This window comes from Cajanus cajan, chromosome 8 (assembly GCF_000230855.2).
Source record: "Cajanus cajan strain Asha chromosome 8, NIPB_CcT2T_4, whole genome shotgun sequence".
In the NCBI taxonomy this organism is placed as follows: Eukaryota; Viridiplantae; Streptophyta; class Magnoliopsida; order Fabales; family Fabaceae; genus Cajanus; species Cajanus cajan.
The window spans coordinates 47,439,786-47,457,474 of NC_138524.1; the positions used below are offsets into that span (position 1 = coordinate 47,439,786).

General features: G+C 36.4%; 1 pseudogene; it reads left to right on the plus strand.

The window, feature by feature from the left end:
• The first annotated feature begins 3,655 nt into the window (after window positions 1-3,655).
• Window positions 3,656-17,689, plus strand: part of LOC109793159 (putative 12-oxophytodienoate reductase 11) — a 43,685-nt pseudogene continuing 29,651 nt past the window's right edge.

Below are 17,689 nucleotides of genomic sequence, written 5' to 3' on the forward strand. Positions count from 1 at the left end.
TAGCCCTTGTGCCGTCCCCGTTCTTTTGGTGCCTAAGAAAGATGGCAAATGGAGGATGTGCACTGATTGTAGAGCCATCAATAACATAACAATAAAATATAGGCACCCAATCCCTAGGTTAGATGATATGTTAGATGAATTGCATGGGGCCATCATATTTTCCAAGATTGACCTTAAGAGTGGTTATCACCAAATTCGAATCAAAGAAGGTGATGAGTGGAAAACCGCTTTTAAGACCAAATTTGGTTTATATGAGTGGTTAGTGATGCCTTTTGGCCTCACTAATGCCCCTAGTACTTTCATGCGCCTAATGAATCATATTCTTAGGGATTGCATAGGTAAATTTGTGGTTGTCTACTTTGATGACATCCTTGTGTATAGTAAGACCTTAGATGAACATCTTGGACATCTAAGGCAAGTCCTAATAATTCTTAGAGTCAACCACCTCTATGCCAACCTTGAAAAATGTACCTTTTGTCAAGAGCAAGTAAAGTTTTTGGGCTTCATTGTTGGCAAAGAAGGAGTACAAGTTGACTCCGAGAAAATAAAGGCTATCCAAGAATGGCCCACCCCAAAGAGTGTTGGAGAAGTTAGAAGTTTTCATGGCTTAGCTAGCTTCTATCGAAGGAGCTGAGGATTTGGATGACGAATCTAATCTGAGGACAGATGCTTTTCAAGAAGGAGGGGATGATGGAGGACCATCCTTGAAGACACATGTGGGCCCCATCACTAGGTCCATGGCTAGGAGAGTTGAAGAGGATGAGGGAGTTCACACACCTAGGGACACTCTCCTCATGATCATAGAGTATTAGTGCTCTCCTAAGCCTCTTTAATTTAGGATTTATTTTATTTTCCATTTTTACCCTTGTATTTTGGGGTATTTTAGCCATAGGATTTATTTTCCTTGTATTTCCCATTTTACCCTTGTATTATGTGGTGCTTTAGATAATTAGGTTTTTAATTTGGGCTAGGGTATTTCTATTAGGAGGTGACGCCTATTTTGGTGAGATTTGGACCTATTTTTGGGAATAGAAAGGCTTAGGCCCAAGTGGAGGGCAAAGGTTGCATGATCATATCATGCACCTTGATATAGCCAATCTAGACGCATAGATTCCAAACTTGGTCACCAAGTAGCATCTAGGGTTCATTTGGCATTTCATTTGGAGTGCATTTGCCTTGTGATTTTCGGCCATGCACACTCCAAATGCAACCCTAGATGCCTCCCCTCCTATAAATACCCCACACCCCACCACTTGTAAATACTTTGGATTATATGATATTGAGTGAGCCTTTTGTGCCTCAAAATCCATCCTTAGTCCCTAGGATAGTTTCGGCTAGCCTCCTCCTATCTCCACCCTTGGAGAATAGGAACCCTAGAGTGGCCTCCACCTTTCATTGGAGTGAGCCAACCTTGTGAGCAACCACCACCATTCCTAAACACCTTCCGCCACCCTAAACACCTTCACGCAAACCATTCCTTTTTCCCACCCCAAAAATCTCCTTTGTGTCTTCCCTTTGGTGAACAAGATCAAGGGCAAGGACTTCCTCTCCCTACAATACGTTATTCCTGGAAGGAGGAATCCATCATACTTTCACACAGTGTTTTAAAAATCGGATTGAACCGGCCGGTCGGACCGGTTAGATCGAGAACCGGTGGTCCAACCGATCCGAATCTTAAGTTGGATCGGTTATACAGTCGACCCGTTTCAAACCGAATTGGACTAGTCAATTTTCTGGTTCAACCAGTGAACCGGCGGGTCAAACCGGTTCAACCACACTTTTTTTTTAAATTATTTTTTTATTTTTTTAAGGGACCATAAACCTAAAAAATAATAATGAAAATTGAATCTCTTAATGGAAAAGCAAAGAGTCTTATTAAATATAACAATGACTACTTTTCTAATTTATTTGTTTGTAATATATACAACTTAAATAACTTTTATAGTATATTATTAATTTTAAATTATATATTTAATAATATAATATCTATGTAGATATTATATATATTATTTCGTGATATCAATTGCAAGCATATTATATATGTACATATTATTTATATTTTTAATTTGTATTAATATATAGTTTAACATGAAATTTTTTAATGTATTTTTTACAAAATAAAAATAAAAATAATTTTAGAAAAATTGAAATTTAAAATAAGATATGAATTTATTAAAATTTATAAGTATAAAATATATTTAATATGAATATTTTTTTAAAAAAAATAATAATAAAAATCGAGTTATGCGGTTCAACATGTGACCCACCAGTTCAACCTTTAACCCACTAACCCAGTACCTTAACCGGTTTGATAACCGGTCCAGTTTTTAAAACTATGTTTTCACAACTGGAATGAAGCCAGACTCGAAAGTTTAGGGAGACAACTTTAGAAAAGTTTTTCATTATATATATATTTATTGAAATTTTAAATAAAAGTATTTATATTTATTTATTTCAAAATGTTAAGTAGATGTATCAAAATACAAGATATTATTCTCTATATCACGAAAATCTTCTATGATTAAATAAATAATATTATTTAAGCCATTTTTATATTTGTAGTTGTAAATTTCTATATCATACTCTAAAAATTTTGTTAAATCTTTCTTTGATTTTCACTCAATATATAAGAATAAATTTTCATTTAGGAGGATCTTTAAAATTCAAGTCTCAATTATAGTGAAATTGACAATTTACAATTAGATGTTTGACTTTCAATATTTTTTTTAAAATAATGCATAAAATATATATGTTAACAAATTTATAAAAAATTTATATATAAACTTGATTGAATAATATAACAGAATTTTCGTAGAAAAATAATAAATTCGAGCTTATTTAATTTTTAGCTTTTAAAATTTTTATTATTTATTTTTTAGTATATTAGAAGAAAATACAATAAAATAAAAGACTTTGGGATGAGTATATATCTTAAATTTTATAATGCAACAATTAAAAAAACAATAATAAGTATTATTTAATAATTTAATTATAATTCTATTATTATAATAAATAAAACATTTCATAAATAAAAACATGAAAGAATTAAGTTTTATAAGTCTTGACATGTACAAGATGTCGTGACATATTGAATGTAGTTAAATGTCTCAATCGAAATTATAATTATTATAGTTTTAGTAGTTGAGCTAATTAAGAATAAGTTACTCACAGTACAAGATAAAGAAATTTGAATAAAAAAATTAAGTAAAATAATATTTTACTTCTTAAAAATTCTAAATAATAATTGAAATTAACAATTTTAGAAATTAAAAAAAAAAATTCAGGAGGGGCCATGACCTCCTTAGTGTAACACATACATCCATTTAGAACCATCATCGGATATTATTGACTATATGACAACTTTATTTAAAAAGCAAATGAGAACTTTATGTACTACAAATACAAAACTGAATTAATTAATTAACGCAATGCGTTACATCATATATATATCATCCGATTTGATCTTGATGAATTTTTTTTTTATATATTTATTTATCATAAAAGCATGCATGCACCCTAAGATGTATATATACCAAATTGAATCCCCATTAACACTATCAAAATAAAAGGGTAAATCAAAGTGCAACTTTTGGAGAAGGCATAGGAGAAAGAAATATAGGAAAGGAAGAGAACTAATTAATTGATCTACACGAAAATGACTGAACAAAATCATGTCATCCCTCTTCTTACTCCTTACAGGATGGGAAACTTCAATCTTTCCCACAGGTACTTACTTTCTCTTGCTGTTTATTTTCCTTTCTATTTTATATATCCTCGTAAATGATTCAAAATATGTTAAAAAAGTTTCATACAAGGACTCAACTTAGTGAGTTAGCAAAGTTATTTACAAACTGTTTCATATTTGTAATAAGCAGGTTTGGATAGAGTACAAAATTAAGAAAAATAAGACTTTAAAAATATATACTGAATTCAAATATTATGCTTGTGACACCCTTACTACCCCAACACATATATTGTAATAATGAAAACTTACAAATAAATTTTTCAATTTTGGTAAAAGGGTTCACATGAGAATCTTCAAAATTATTCTTCAATAACCACAATAATAAAAATAAAACGCAAGAGTTTACAAATTGTTTTCAAAAATAACATTTACAATTCCAAATTCATATAAAAACCTATGTTCTAAAAAATCCTCTGCCCCGATGTCACAATATCAGAGCATCCCCACAATTCAACCGTTGGCATTCTAAATGCCACTCGTAGCCAGATCTTCCTCACCTAAAACATCCACAATTCGTACGGTAAGAAAAGAAAACATTCATATGTAAAACACATACACAACAATGTAATCTCATTACATAATGAAATATTTACAAGCATTTCTATATATCATAACTCTATCAATCATGCATCATTTTCACTTCATAATTCGCAATCACACCCATATTTATCTCAAATCTTGTAATTAACATTATCATTTTTCAATTCATAATTCACACAATCTTACAATTAACACTATGTCAAGGCCATGCCACAACTGACATAAGTGATACGAGTTAATTGCCTCACTCATCCCACACCATGTCAGGGTCACGCCCTCCCTGTAGCATCACTTACCCAGGGGCCGTGCCATCCCTGGTCATTGATGTGAGGAACCACAATCACATCACAATCCACACAATCTCTTACAATTAACCCTATGCCAGGACTGCCATATTTGACATAAGTGATATGTGATAACTGCCTTACTCATCCCACACCATGCTAGGGCCACGCCCTCCCTGTAGCATCATTTACCCAGGGGCCGTGCCATCCCTAGTCATTGATGTGAGGAACCACAATCATAATCATATTCACATCCATACAACATCTCATCTCATAACTCAAATCCATACACACATCAAATAAGTCCAAAATAATGGGTTTCATACACATCAGACAATTCACATCTAACTCATCAATTTTTATGAAATAATATAGCAATAACATTCATAAATTAATATAATACTCAACAGAATTACCAATTTAATATAATTTCAACATAAACAGTAAAACCCCCAATTGGTCCAAAACCTAGCTCACAAGCACTTTTCTATAATTTCGTTCTCTCTCTCAGATCATCATTCTTACAAATTAAATATATATTTCTAATCCTCAACACATACAGAATCTAATGGTACCATTAATTCCTCAAATAGAAATAATCCAATTTTTCCAAAACCTAACTTACAGGCATTTTTCTATAATTTCGTTCTCTCTCCCAGAGCATCATTTTTACAAATTAATCATATATTCATAGTCCTAAATATATACAGAATCAAATAAGACAAATAATTCTCCAAACAGAAATAATTATAAAATTACTCATAATCCTACGGGCTCTTCCTCTACCCAATTCCCTCATGTAACTTTACATATAAATAATCCCCTTTCCCCCGTACCTGGATATGTAGAAGCTGAATCTAGATATGTAGAAGCTGAATCTACACCAGATTTGGTTGGTATCCCTCGCTGGGTTCCCCCCGGTCTGAAGTAGAAAGTAGAGGAAAGAAGAGAGAAAAGAAGAGAGAGCAGAACAAAAGAAATCAGAAAATGAGAGGTGTGCTTTTTGGGAGTGGCAGAGGGCTCAATTTATAGGCATTCTACGCCGGAACGGCCCGTTCCAAATCCGGAACGGCCCGTTCTGGACCCTTCAATCATGGGTAAACATCACATCCAGAACGGCCCGTTCTCAAACCAGAACGGCTAGTTCTGGTGTGCATTAATTACTCACAACGATCATAATTTTGGGAACGGCTCGTTCCAAGCCCATTCCAATTTAGGGTTATAAGCAGTTTTAATAGTCCGGAACGACCCGTTCCAACTTGAGAACGGCCCGTTCTGGGCTACTAACTCATGTACATTTTGGTAGTTTGGAACGGCCCGTTCCAATTCTGGAACAGCCCGTTCCAAGCTACTAAATCACATACATTTTGGTAGTTTGAAACGGGCCGTTCCAATTCCGGAATAGCCCGTTCCAAGCTACTAAATCACAAACATTTTGGTAGTTTGGAACGGCCCGTTCTAATTCCGGAACAGCCCGTTCGAAGCTACTAAATCACCGCTATACCTTTATAAAATTACCAAAATACCCTCAATTAAAATAAATAAAAAGTGAAATAAAAACTGGGGTGTTACAATTCTCCCCTCTTTTTAGAAATTTCATCCTCGAAATTACCTGAAGCAAATAAAAATGGATACGATGCTTTCATCTTCTCCTCTAGCTCCCAAGTAGCACTTTCAGGTGCAGCTCCTCCCCAAATAACTTTCACCAAAGGAATTTCCTTACCCCTAAGTTGCTTCACCATTCGATCCTCAACTCTCACCGGGGTAGCTTCCACAGTTAGGTTCTCCTTAACCTCAAGATTATCCGACTCAATCACATGCGAAGGATCATGAATGTATTTCCGAAGTTGGGAAATGTGGAAAACATCATGGAGATTTGACAGATTAGGAGGAAAAGCAATTTGGTAGGCAACACTACCGACTCTTTTCAGAATTTGGAAAGGACCAATAAATCGAGGAGTAAGTTTTCTGGATTTCAATGCCCTGCCAACCCCATTCCATGGAGTGACTTTCAAGAACACATGGTCACCTTCTTGAAATTCCAAGTCCTTCCTTCTCCTGTCAGCATAACTTTTCTGTCTACTCTGAGCTGCTCTCATCCTCTCTTGTATCAATCTAACCTTATCAATGGTTTGTTGCACAATCTCAAGTCCTAAGATAACATTATCACCAGGCTCGCACTAACACAAAGGGGTCCTACATCTCCTACCATACAAGGCTTCATAAGGTGCCATACCTATACTAGAGTGGTAACTATTATTATAGGTAAATTCTAGCAAAGGTAAAAGACTATCCCAACTACCCCCTTGGTCCAACACACAGGCTCTAAGCAAATCCTCTAAAGATTGAATAGTCCTCTCAGTCTGACCATCAGTTTGAGGGTGGTAAGCTGAACTAAGTCTAAGTTGGGTCCCCAAAGCTCATTGTAGGCTCTCCCAAAACCTAGAGGTGAATCTAGGGTCTCTGTTTGACACTATGCTAGATGGTATGCCATGCAATCTCACAATCTGATCAATATATAGTCTAGCCAATTTCTCAAGAGAATACCTAATGTTAATAGGTAAGAAATGTGCACTCTTAGTCAACCTATCAACAATAACCCAAATGGAATCATGCCCTCTCCTAGTCCTAGGCAAAGTAATTACAAAATCCATAGATATGTTATCCCACTTCCACTCGGGTATACTCAAAGGCTGAAGTAGTCCTGAAGGTTTCTGATGTTCTATCTTAGCCTTCTGACATACTAAACAAGCACTCACAAATTCAGCTATATCTTTCTTCATCCTAGGCCACCAAAATATCTTTCTAAGGTCTTGATACATCTTAGTTGCTCTTGGGTGAAAACTAAGTTGCTCCTATGACCTTCCTCTAGTATCAAACGTCTAAGTGTAGGGTCACTGGGCACGCACACTCGGTCTTTAAGTCTTAACACTCCATCTACACCCAAGGTAAATTCTCCTCCAATACCTTGTCCTATAGCTTCATGCCTAGCCACTAGAAATGAATCCACTAACTATGCTTCTCCAATTTCCTTCAACAACTCACTAGTCACCCGAGTCATACCTAGTCTCACACTACTAGGGGTCACCTCACAAGTCAAACTCAAGTCTCTAAATTGAGCCAAAAGGTCCATCTCCCTAATCATAAGAGAAGACAAATGCAAAGATTTCCTACTTAAAGCATCAGCTACCACATTGGCTTTGCCCGGATGATAACTAAGATCAAAATCATAATCCTTAAGGAACTCTAACCATCTCCTTTGCCTCATATTTAATTCCTTTTGGTCAAACAAATACCTAAGACTCTTATGATCACTAAACACCTCAAATTTTGAACCATACAAATAATGTCTCCAAATCTTAAGTGTGAATACCACAGCTGCTAATTCAAGATCATGGGTGGGGTAATTCTTCTCATGTACTTTCAATTGCCTAGATGCATAAGATACGACCTTCCCCTCTTGCATTAAAACTCCACCCAAACCCATCTTAGAAGCGTCACAATAAACCACAAAAGTATTACTAAGGTCAGGTAACACTAAAATAGGTGCACTAGTCAACTTATCCTTAAGAGCTCGGAAACTATTCTCACATTTACTATCCCATACAAACACAACTCCTTTCCTAGTTAAACTTGTCAAGGGTAATGCTAACTTAGAGAATCCCTCTATGAACCTTCTATAGTATCCAGCCAATCCAAGGAAGCTCCTAATCTCACTAACTGACTTAGGTGTCTCCCACTTAAGTACCGCCTCAACTTTAGATGGATCTACTGCTATACCCCCACTTGAAATCACATGTCTTAAGAAACTCACTTCCTCTAGCCAAAAGTCACACTTAGACAACTTGGCATAAAGTTGTCTCTCTCTGAGAGTTTGAAGTACTACCTTTAAGTGTTCCTCATGTTCATCTTTAGTCTTGGAATAAACTAGTATGTCATCTATGAAGACAACTACAAATTTATCCAAGTACGGAGGAAAAATTCGGTTCATGTAATCCATAAAAATTGCAGGAGCATTTGTCACACCAAAAGGCATTACTAGATACTCATAGTGTCCATAACAAGTCCTAAATGCTGTCTTAGGTACATCCTCACCCTTAACTCTAATCTGATGGTACCCCGATCTAAGATCAATTTTACTAAATACACAAGCACCCACCAACTGGTCCATAAGATCATCTATCCTAGGCAATGGATATTTATTCTTAATGGTCACCTTATTCAACTGGCGATAATCTACACACAATCTCATGCTACCATCCTTCTTCTTAACTAATAGTACGGGTGCTCCCCAAGGTGATACACTAGGCCTCACAAATCCCTTCTCTAACAAGTCTTCTATTTGTTTCTTAAGCTCCACTAACTCTACGGGTGACATCCTATAAGGTGCAATAGAAATAGGTCCTGTTCCAAGTACTAAGTCTATGGAAAATTCTACTTCTTTTCTAGGTGGTAAGCTAGACATATCATCAGAGAAGACATCAGAAAAGTCACACACAACAGGCAGTTCATTCACCAAAACATTACTCTCAGAATTCAAAGAAGCTAACAACATGTACACATGGGCATCTTCTTGTAAAGATACCTTAACTTGGTTGGCAGTCAAATAATCCTTACTCACCTTTTCAACAGGGTCACCAAAAACAATAGATTTATCAGCACAATTCAAAAGGACATGATTGGAAGATAACCAGTCCATACCTAGAATAACATCTAGCTGACTTAGAGGCAAACAAATTAAGTCAACCATGAAATCTCTACCATCAATAATCAAAGGACACTTTAAATAGACATCAGAAGTAGACACTGAACCACTAGTTGGTGTCTCTACTATTAATTCAAAAGACAAGGAAGAAACAGGTAATTTTAATTTGGACACACACGCATGTGATATAAAAGAGTGAGTCGCACCAGAGTCATACAAAATAATTAGAGGAGTTCCCTTGATGAAACACATACCCTGGATTAAGTCTTTGGATATTGCGTAGCTTCAGCACCACTCAAGGAAAACACCCTTCCTGTCACTCTAGGTTTGCTAGCGCTCCCTCCAACGTCTGTTGTTTCTTTCCTATTGTGGGGGCATTCACTAGCTTTGTGTCCCTTCGCTTGACATTTGAAGCATGTTATAGCTCTTTGCGTCCGACACTCAATTGCCCTATGACCTGGCTGTCCACATTTGAAGCAATTGTTGTGTGGAACAGAACCCATACTTTCCCTTCTAGAAGTTTGGCTAGTCATTGGAGCTTGACTCCTTTGTTGCAAAGAACCTTGGTTATTCACTTTAGAACTTGAATCTCCAACAGACTTGGTGTAAGGCTTACCCTTACTAGATGAACCAAACTTATTATTTCTCATGGGTCCTCCACTCTTATAATGAGTTACCCTAGCACGGTTGTTCTCATCATATACTCGGCACTTGTTTACTAATTCATGATAGTGAGTGATCCCTTGATAATTGAAAACTTGTTTAATCTCAGGGCGAAGACCACTCACAAACTTCACACATTTGTCCTCCTCATTGTCCACACCATCATACATAGGACAAAATTTGACCAAGTCTTCAAACTTAGTCACATACTCAGCCACAAAATTTTCTCCTTGCTTCAACTCAAGGAATTCCACCTGTTTCTTATGTCTCACATCCCGCGGAAAGTATTTCTCCCAGAATAGCCGCTTGAAATTCTCCCAGTTCACTTGGGTTCCTGCAGCTTTCATTCTTTGCAACGTACCTTACCACCAGATGCCATCCTCTCCAGAAAGCATGAAGGTAGCCAAAGTCACCTTCTGTATCAAAGGACATCCCATAACTTGGAATATTTTTTCAACTTCAAAAATCCAGTCAGCAGCTCCATCAAGATTATAACCCCCACGGAAGCTTGGCGGATTATTTCGCTGGAATCTCTCTAACCAATCTATCTCTGGTCGTTGGTTCAAATTACCAAGAGCCTGAGCCATCGCTTGTAGAGCATCAGCGATTGCACGATCGTTCCTACCTCCTGCCATTACTTTTCTATTCTTCAGAAAAGTTAACAATTATACTATAAGTAAACAACAAACTTAATCAATCATAGCACTAACATATCAACAAATTCCACAATCAATTCATTCCATCAATTATCTACCAAACAAGCATAGTAGACTCATAACTCACGGCCAATTGGATCGACCTGCTCTGATACCACTAAATGTGACACCCTTACTACCCCAACACATATATTGTAATAATGAAAACTTACAAATAAATTTTTCAATTTTGGTAAAAGGGTTCACAAGAAAATCTTCAAAATTATTCTTCAATAACCACAATAATAAAAAATGAAACGCAAGAGTTTACAAATTTTTTTCAAAAATAACATTTACAATTCCAAATTCATATAAAAACCTATGTTCTAAAAAATCCTCTGCCCCGATGTCACAATATCAGAGCATCCCCACAATTCAACTGTTGGCATTCTAGATGCCACTCGTAGCCAGATCTTCCTCACCTAAAACATCCACAATTTGTACGGTAAGAAAAGAAAACATCCATATGTAAAGCACATACACAACAATGTAATCTCATTACATAATGAAATATTTACAAGCATTTCTATATATCATAACTCTTTCAATCATGCATCATTTTCACTTCATAATTCGCAATCACACCCATTTATCTCAAATCTTGTAATTAACATTATCATTTTTCAATTCATAATTCACACAATCTTACAATTAACACTATGCCAAGGCCACGCCACAACTGACATAAGTGATACGGGTTAATTGCCTCACTCATCCCACACCATGTCAGGGTCACGTCCTCCCTGTAGCATCACTTACGCAGGGGCCGTGCCATCCCTGGTCATTGATGTGAGGAACCACAATCACATCACAATCCACACAATCTCTTACAATTAACCCAATGCCAGGGCTGCCATATTGGACATAAGTGATATATGTTAACTGCCTTACTCATCCCACACCATGCTAGGGTCACGCCCTCCCTGTAGCATCACTTACCCAGGGGCCGTGCCATCCCTAGTCATTGATGTGAGGAACCACAATCATAATCATATTCACATCCATACAACATCTCATCTCATAGCTCAAATCCATACACACATCAAATAAGTCCAAAATAATGGGTTTTATACACATCAAACAATTCACATCTAACTCATCAATTTTTATCAAATAATATAGCAATAACATTCATAAATTAATATAATACTCAACGGAATTACCAATTTAATATAATTTCAACATAAACTGTAAAACCCCCAATTGGTCCAAAACCTAGCTCACAGGAACTTTTCTACAATTTCGTTCTCTCTCTCAGATCATCATTCTTACAAATTAAATATATATTTCTAATCCTCAACACATACAGAATCTAATGGTACCATTAATTCCTCAAACAGAAATAATCCAATTTTTCCAAAACCTAACTTACAGGCACTTTTCTATAATTTCGTTCTCTCTCCCAGAGCATCATTTTTACAAATTAATCATATATTCATAGTCCTAAATATATACAGAATCACATAAGACAAATAATTCTCCAAACAGAAATAATTATAAAATTACTCATAATCCTACGGGCTCTTCCTCTACCCAATTCCCTCATGTAACTTTACATATAAATAATCCCCTTTTCCACCGTACCTGGATATGTAGAAGCTGAATCTAGATATGTAGAAGCTGAATCTACACCATATCTGGTTGGTCTCCCTCGCTGGGTTCCCCCCAGTCTGAAGCAAAAAGTAGAGGAAGGAAGAGAGAAAAGAAGAGAGAGCAAAAGAAAAGAAATCAGAAAATGAGAGGTGTCACTAGTGCAAAAAGAGGCCTTTACGTCACCTAAATGACGTCGGAAAATGGCACCACCGACGTTATAAAAACGCGGTGGCATGTACCGTAATTTTGGTGGATTATTTACGTCGGTCCTAAATGGGTCCGACGTAAATTTTAACATCTACGTCGGCTACGCATTGTGTCTGACGTAGATATTAAAATTTACGTCGGACCCAATTAGGGTCGACGTAAATAAGACGCATCTCCACAACTACTTATTAAAAGAAGGCGCAGTAGCTATAGATTTCAAAATTTCACCTCCCGCGCGCAAAGGCTGAAGGGGATTTTCAGAGCCTTCCTCTTATCCTTTAGAGTTGCTTTTCAGGGATTCATTTCAAGCTTCTCCTTCTTCCTCTTCAACAACTTAGATTTCTTCCCCCGTGCTTCTCGTTCAGCTTGGAACCACGAAGTTTACATTTTCGAGGTTAGGGGATCTCGCTATCTTGTTTTTCTATGCAGTAGCTTAGATTTTGTAATAATGTTTGTGCTGCATTTCCAGTTTTTGAAGCTGGAGAAGGAAGTGAACAAGTCTGGATTTGGAGCTAGGTCTATCAAGCAGAACGGCTTGTTCTGCAAGCAGAACGGCTGTTCTGCTTGGAGAACGGGCCGTTCTGATTGCAGAACGGGCCGTTCTGCCTGCGTTCTTATGTTTTTTTTTTTGTTTTTTAACTACTTTTTTACGTTGGATTTCGTAATGTCCGACGTAAATTTACGTCGAGTTTGCAGGTCCGACGTAAAATTTACGTCTCCCGTTTCTACGTCGGTACATTTTCTGACGTAAAAAGCCTAAAATACCCGACGTAGTACACTTCTTTTGTACTAGTGTGTGCTTTTTGGGAGTGGCAGAGGGCTCAATTTATAGGCATTCTACGCCGGAACGGGCCGTTCCAAATCCGGAACGGCCCGTTCTGGACCCTTTAATCATGGGTAAAAATCACATCCAGAACGGCCCGTTCTCAAACCAGAACGGCCCGTTCTGGTGTGCATTAATTACTCACAACGGCCATAATTTTGGGAACGGCCTGTTCCAATTTAGGGTTATAAGCAGTTTTAATAGTCCGGAACGGCCCGTTCCAACTTGAGAACGGCCCGTTCTGGGCTACTAACTGACGTACATTTTGGTAGTTTGGAACGGCCCGTTCCAATTCTGGAACAGCCCGTTCCAAGCTACTAAATCACATACATTTTGGTAGTTTGGAACGGCCCGTTCCAATTCCGAAACAGCCCGTTCCAAGCTACTAAATCACAAACATTTTGGTAGTTTGGAACGGCCCGTTCCAATTCCGGAACAGCACGTTCCAAGCTACTAAATCAACCCTATACCTTTATAAAATTACCAAAATACCCTCAATTAAAATAAATGAAAAGTTAAATAAAAACTGGGGTGTTACAATGCTAACCAATAAGTATGTCAATAATGCATATTTTAAATACTACCAAACCAAATTTACATGCATAAAATTTTTAAATAGAAATTATTATTTGCGTTTTTTTTTTGTTTTTTTGCTTTTACATATTCATATATACTATAACTATTAGTTATTCTTTCCAAAATTAAGATGTATGTGAAACTTATAGGTTAGTTTATAAGTTTTAGATAAAACCAATGTCATAATATTTGGTATGATATTTAGAGATTTCATTATTCTTCAAAATTACGATATTATTATTATTATTATTATTATTATTATTATTATTATTGATGGAATCACACTAAGGCCAAGAAGACCAAGAGGTAATATTTTGAAAGAGGCAAGAGGAATGAGTTAGTTTTGAAAACCCTAAGAGGAGTGAGCCCACTTTTGGGCCTTAGCTCCTATGTTTTTATTAGCATAAAATTTATTTCTATTTTGTCCTTATCTTTAAATTTCCCATTTTCACCCTTATATTTTGGGTATCTTAGACATAGGATTTATTTTACTTGTATTTCCTATTTTTACCCTTGTATTTTGGGGTATCTTAGTCATAGGATTTATTTTACTTGTATTTGTCATTTTTACCCTTGTATTTTGGGGTATCATAGTCATAGGATTTATTTTCTTTTGTATTTCTCATTTTACCCTTGTATTATGGGGTGCTTTAGATCATAGGCTTTTAATTTTAGCTAAGGTATTTAATTAGGATGCTAGACGCATTTTTGGTGGTGTTTGGAGCTATTTTTGGACTTAGAAAGGCTTAGGCCCAAGTGGAAGGCCAAGGTTGCATGGTCTTATCATGCACCTAGATGTAGCCTAACTAAACCCAAAGATTCCATCCTTGGCCACCAAGTTGCATCTAGGGTTAATTTGGGTTTCATTTGGTGTGCATTTGGCATTGTAAATTTCGGCTAATGCAACCCTAGATGCCTACCACTCCTATAAATACCCTAGACACAACACCTTGTAAATAATTTAGAAATTATAATATTGAGTGAGCCTTTGAGTCTTGATATTTTCCTTAGTCTCCCTTGGCTATGTTCAGCCAAACCCTGTGACACCCTTATTACCCCAACACATATATTGTAATAAATCTTTTAATTACAGTAAAAGGGTTCACATGAGAAACTTCGACAACCACATTAATAGAAATATCAAACATAAAACACAAGAGTTTTTACAAATTATTTTCAAAGTAATATTACAGTACCAAATTCACATAAATATTTCTTCCTAAAAATCCTCTGCCCCGATGTCACAATATCAGAGCATTTCCCAAAATAAAACTGTTGGCATCCTATATGCCACTTGCAGCTGGATCCTCTCCACCTAAAATATCCACAATTTATACGGTGAGAAAAGAAGATATCTATATGCAAAGTACATCCAAACACACCATATTAAAATCTCATCATATTTCTTTATTTAATAAAATATTTACGAGCATGTACCATAATTTATCAATCCATCACAATCCATTTAGATTTTATAATTAACATTATCATTTTTACCTTTCCTCATTCACATCAATATAACAATTAACACTATGCCAAGACCGCGCCACATCTGACACAAGTGATACAGGTTAATTGTCTCACTCAACCCACACCAGACCAGGGTCACACCCTCCCTGTAGCATCACTTACCCAGGGGCCGTGCCATCCCTAGTCATTTGGTGTGAGGAAACACAATCACATTACAATCAATACAATCTCTTGCAATTAACCCTATGCCAGGGCTGCCATAAACGACATAAGTGGTGGGTGTTAATTGTCTTACTCATCCCACACCATGCTAGGGTCACGCCCTCCCTGTAGCACCACTTACCCAGGGGCCGTGCCATCCCTAGTCATCAATGTGAGGCACCACAATCAAAATCAAAATCACATTCATACAACATCTCATCTCATAACTCAAATTCATATCACGTACGCAATTCCATATCACATACATAACAGATAAGCTCAAAAAAATAGGGTTTACATACCCCTCAAGCAATTCACATCAATATCATTCATTCTTAACAAGTAATATAGCAATAACTTTCATTAATATAATAATCAATAGAATAATTAGTATAAGCAGTAAAACCCCTAATTATTCCAAAATCTAGCTCACCGCATTTTCTTTACAATTCATTCTTCATCCCAGATCATCATTCCTACACTTAGGCATATTTATAAACCTCAACACAGATAATTTTAATGGAACTAATAATTCTCCAAATAAAATAATTATAAAATTAATCATAATCCTAAGGAATTCTTCCTCTACCCAATTCCCTCATGTACTCTACATATAAATAATCCCCTTTTCCCCCGTACCTGGATAAATAGGAACTTGGGCAGAACCTCCTCCTCTCTTTCCTTAAACAGTAACCGGAACTAGGGTAGAACCTCCACCTCTCTCCTTAAACAGTAACCGGAACTAGGGCAGAATCTTCTCCTCGAGATTCCTCTTCTCTCACTCCTCTTTTCTTTCCCCTCCTCTCTCTTTCTCTCTCTCTCTAAAATTTTTCACCCTTCTCAGTTATATTTTTTCACACCCCATGCCTCCTATTTATAGGCAACCTGGGGTACCCGGAACGACCCGTATTGAATTTGGAACGACCCGTTCCGGATCCTTCGGATCTGTGCAAATTTTTCAACTGGAACGGCCCGTTCTAAAATCGGAACAGCCCGTTTCCAAAAAGCATAATGGCCCGTTCTAAAACCAGAACGGCCCGTTCTCAATCTCAGCAGAAGGACCCGTTCTCCCTCCGGAACGGCCCGTTCTCCTTGTTGGAATGGCTCGTTCTAGACCCGTTCCCAACTTAAAAATTTAGCTTATTTTTGTTGCTTGGAACGGCCCGTTCCACTTTTGGAACAGCCCGTTGCAAGTTACAAAAATACCCCTATAACTTTAATAAAATTACGAAAATGCCAAATAATAATAATAAAATAATAGGATGTTACAAACCCTACCATCTCCACCTTGAGAGAAAAACCCTAGAAGTGGCCTTCATCATCAATGAAGTGAGCCAACCCTAGAGTACACCTTTCAAGTCTTTCATGCAAACACCTTCTACCCAACCTCCAAACACTTCCATTTCCACCCCATTCCTCCATTAAAACGTCCCCTGAGGAACTTTGATCCAAGGAGTTCAAGCATCCCTTGCCATTGTTCAACATTCCTTCTTCAATGGAAGCTAGGATGCCACTTGTTTGATGAAATGGTCGTGAGTCCTTGATGTGCTTTAAAGAGTCAATCATGCAGGCTAATTAGTTCTAGCATGTTCTACATTCCTAAAATATCATGTGTGATTAATTTCTTTGCACATATTTGATCAAAAAATTTCGGCCACTTTGTGTATTCCTTTATGCACTTGACAAGCCTATGTATTGTGTGATCACTACAAGATAAACGCAAATTTTTGACGGAAAATTTTTGACGGATATGAATCCATCGGAAAATATAAATTTTCTGACAAAAATTTCTGACAGATATTTTTGTCAGAAATTTCTGACAGATTTATATTTCTGTCGGAAATTTCCGTTGAAAATATAAATTTCTGATAGAAGATTCCGTTGGAAATTTTTGATGGATTTATATTTCCGTCGAAAATTTCTGACAGAAATATAAATCTGTTAGAAAATTTAAGACCATAGCACACTTCCTAATGTCTTTTGTTTGAACTCTTCGGGAATCTGATGATCGGGTTTTTTGAAATTTATAAATATTATTTTTAATATTATAAAATGAATAAATTTTAATTTTAATTTTTAAAAAATATTTTTCTTTAATTTTATATTTTTAAAATGACTTAAATATGTCTTTAATCCTTATAAAATTAATAAGTTTTGATTTTAGTTTCTGTAAAAAAAAAATTGTTT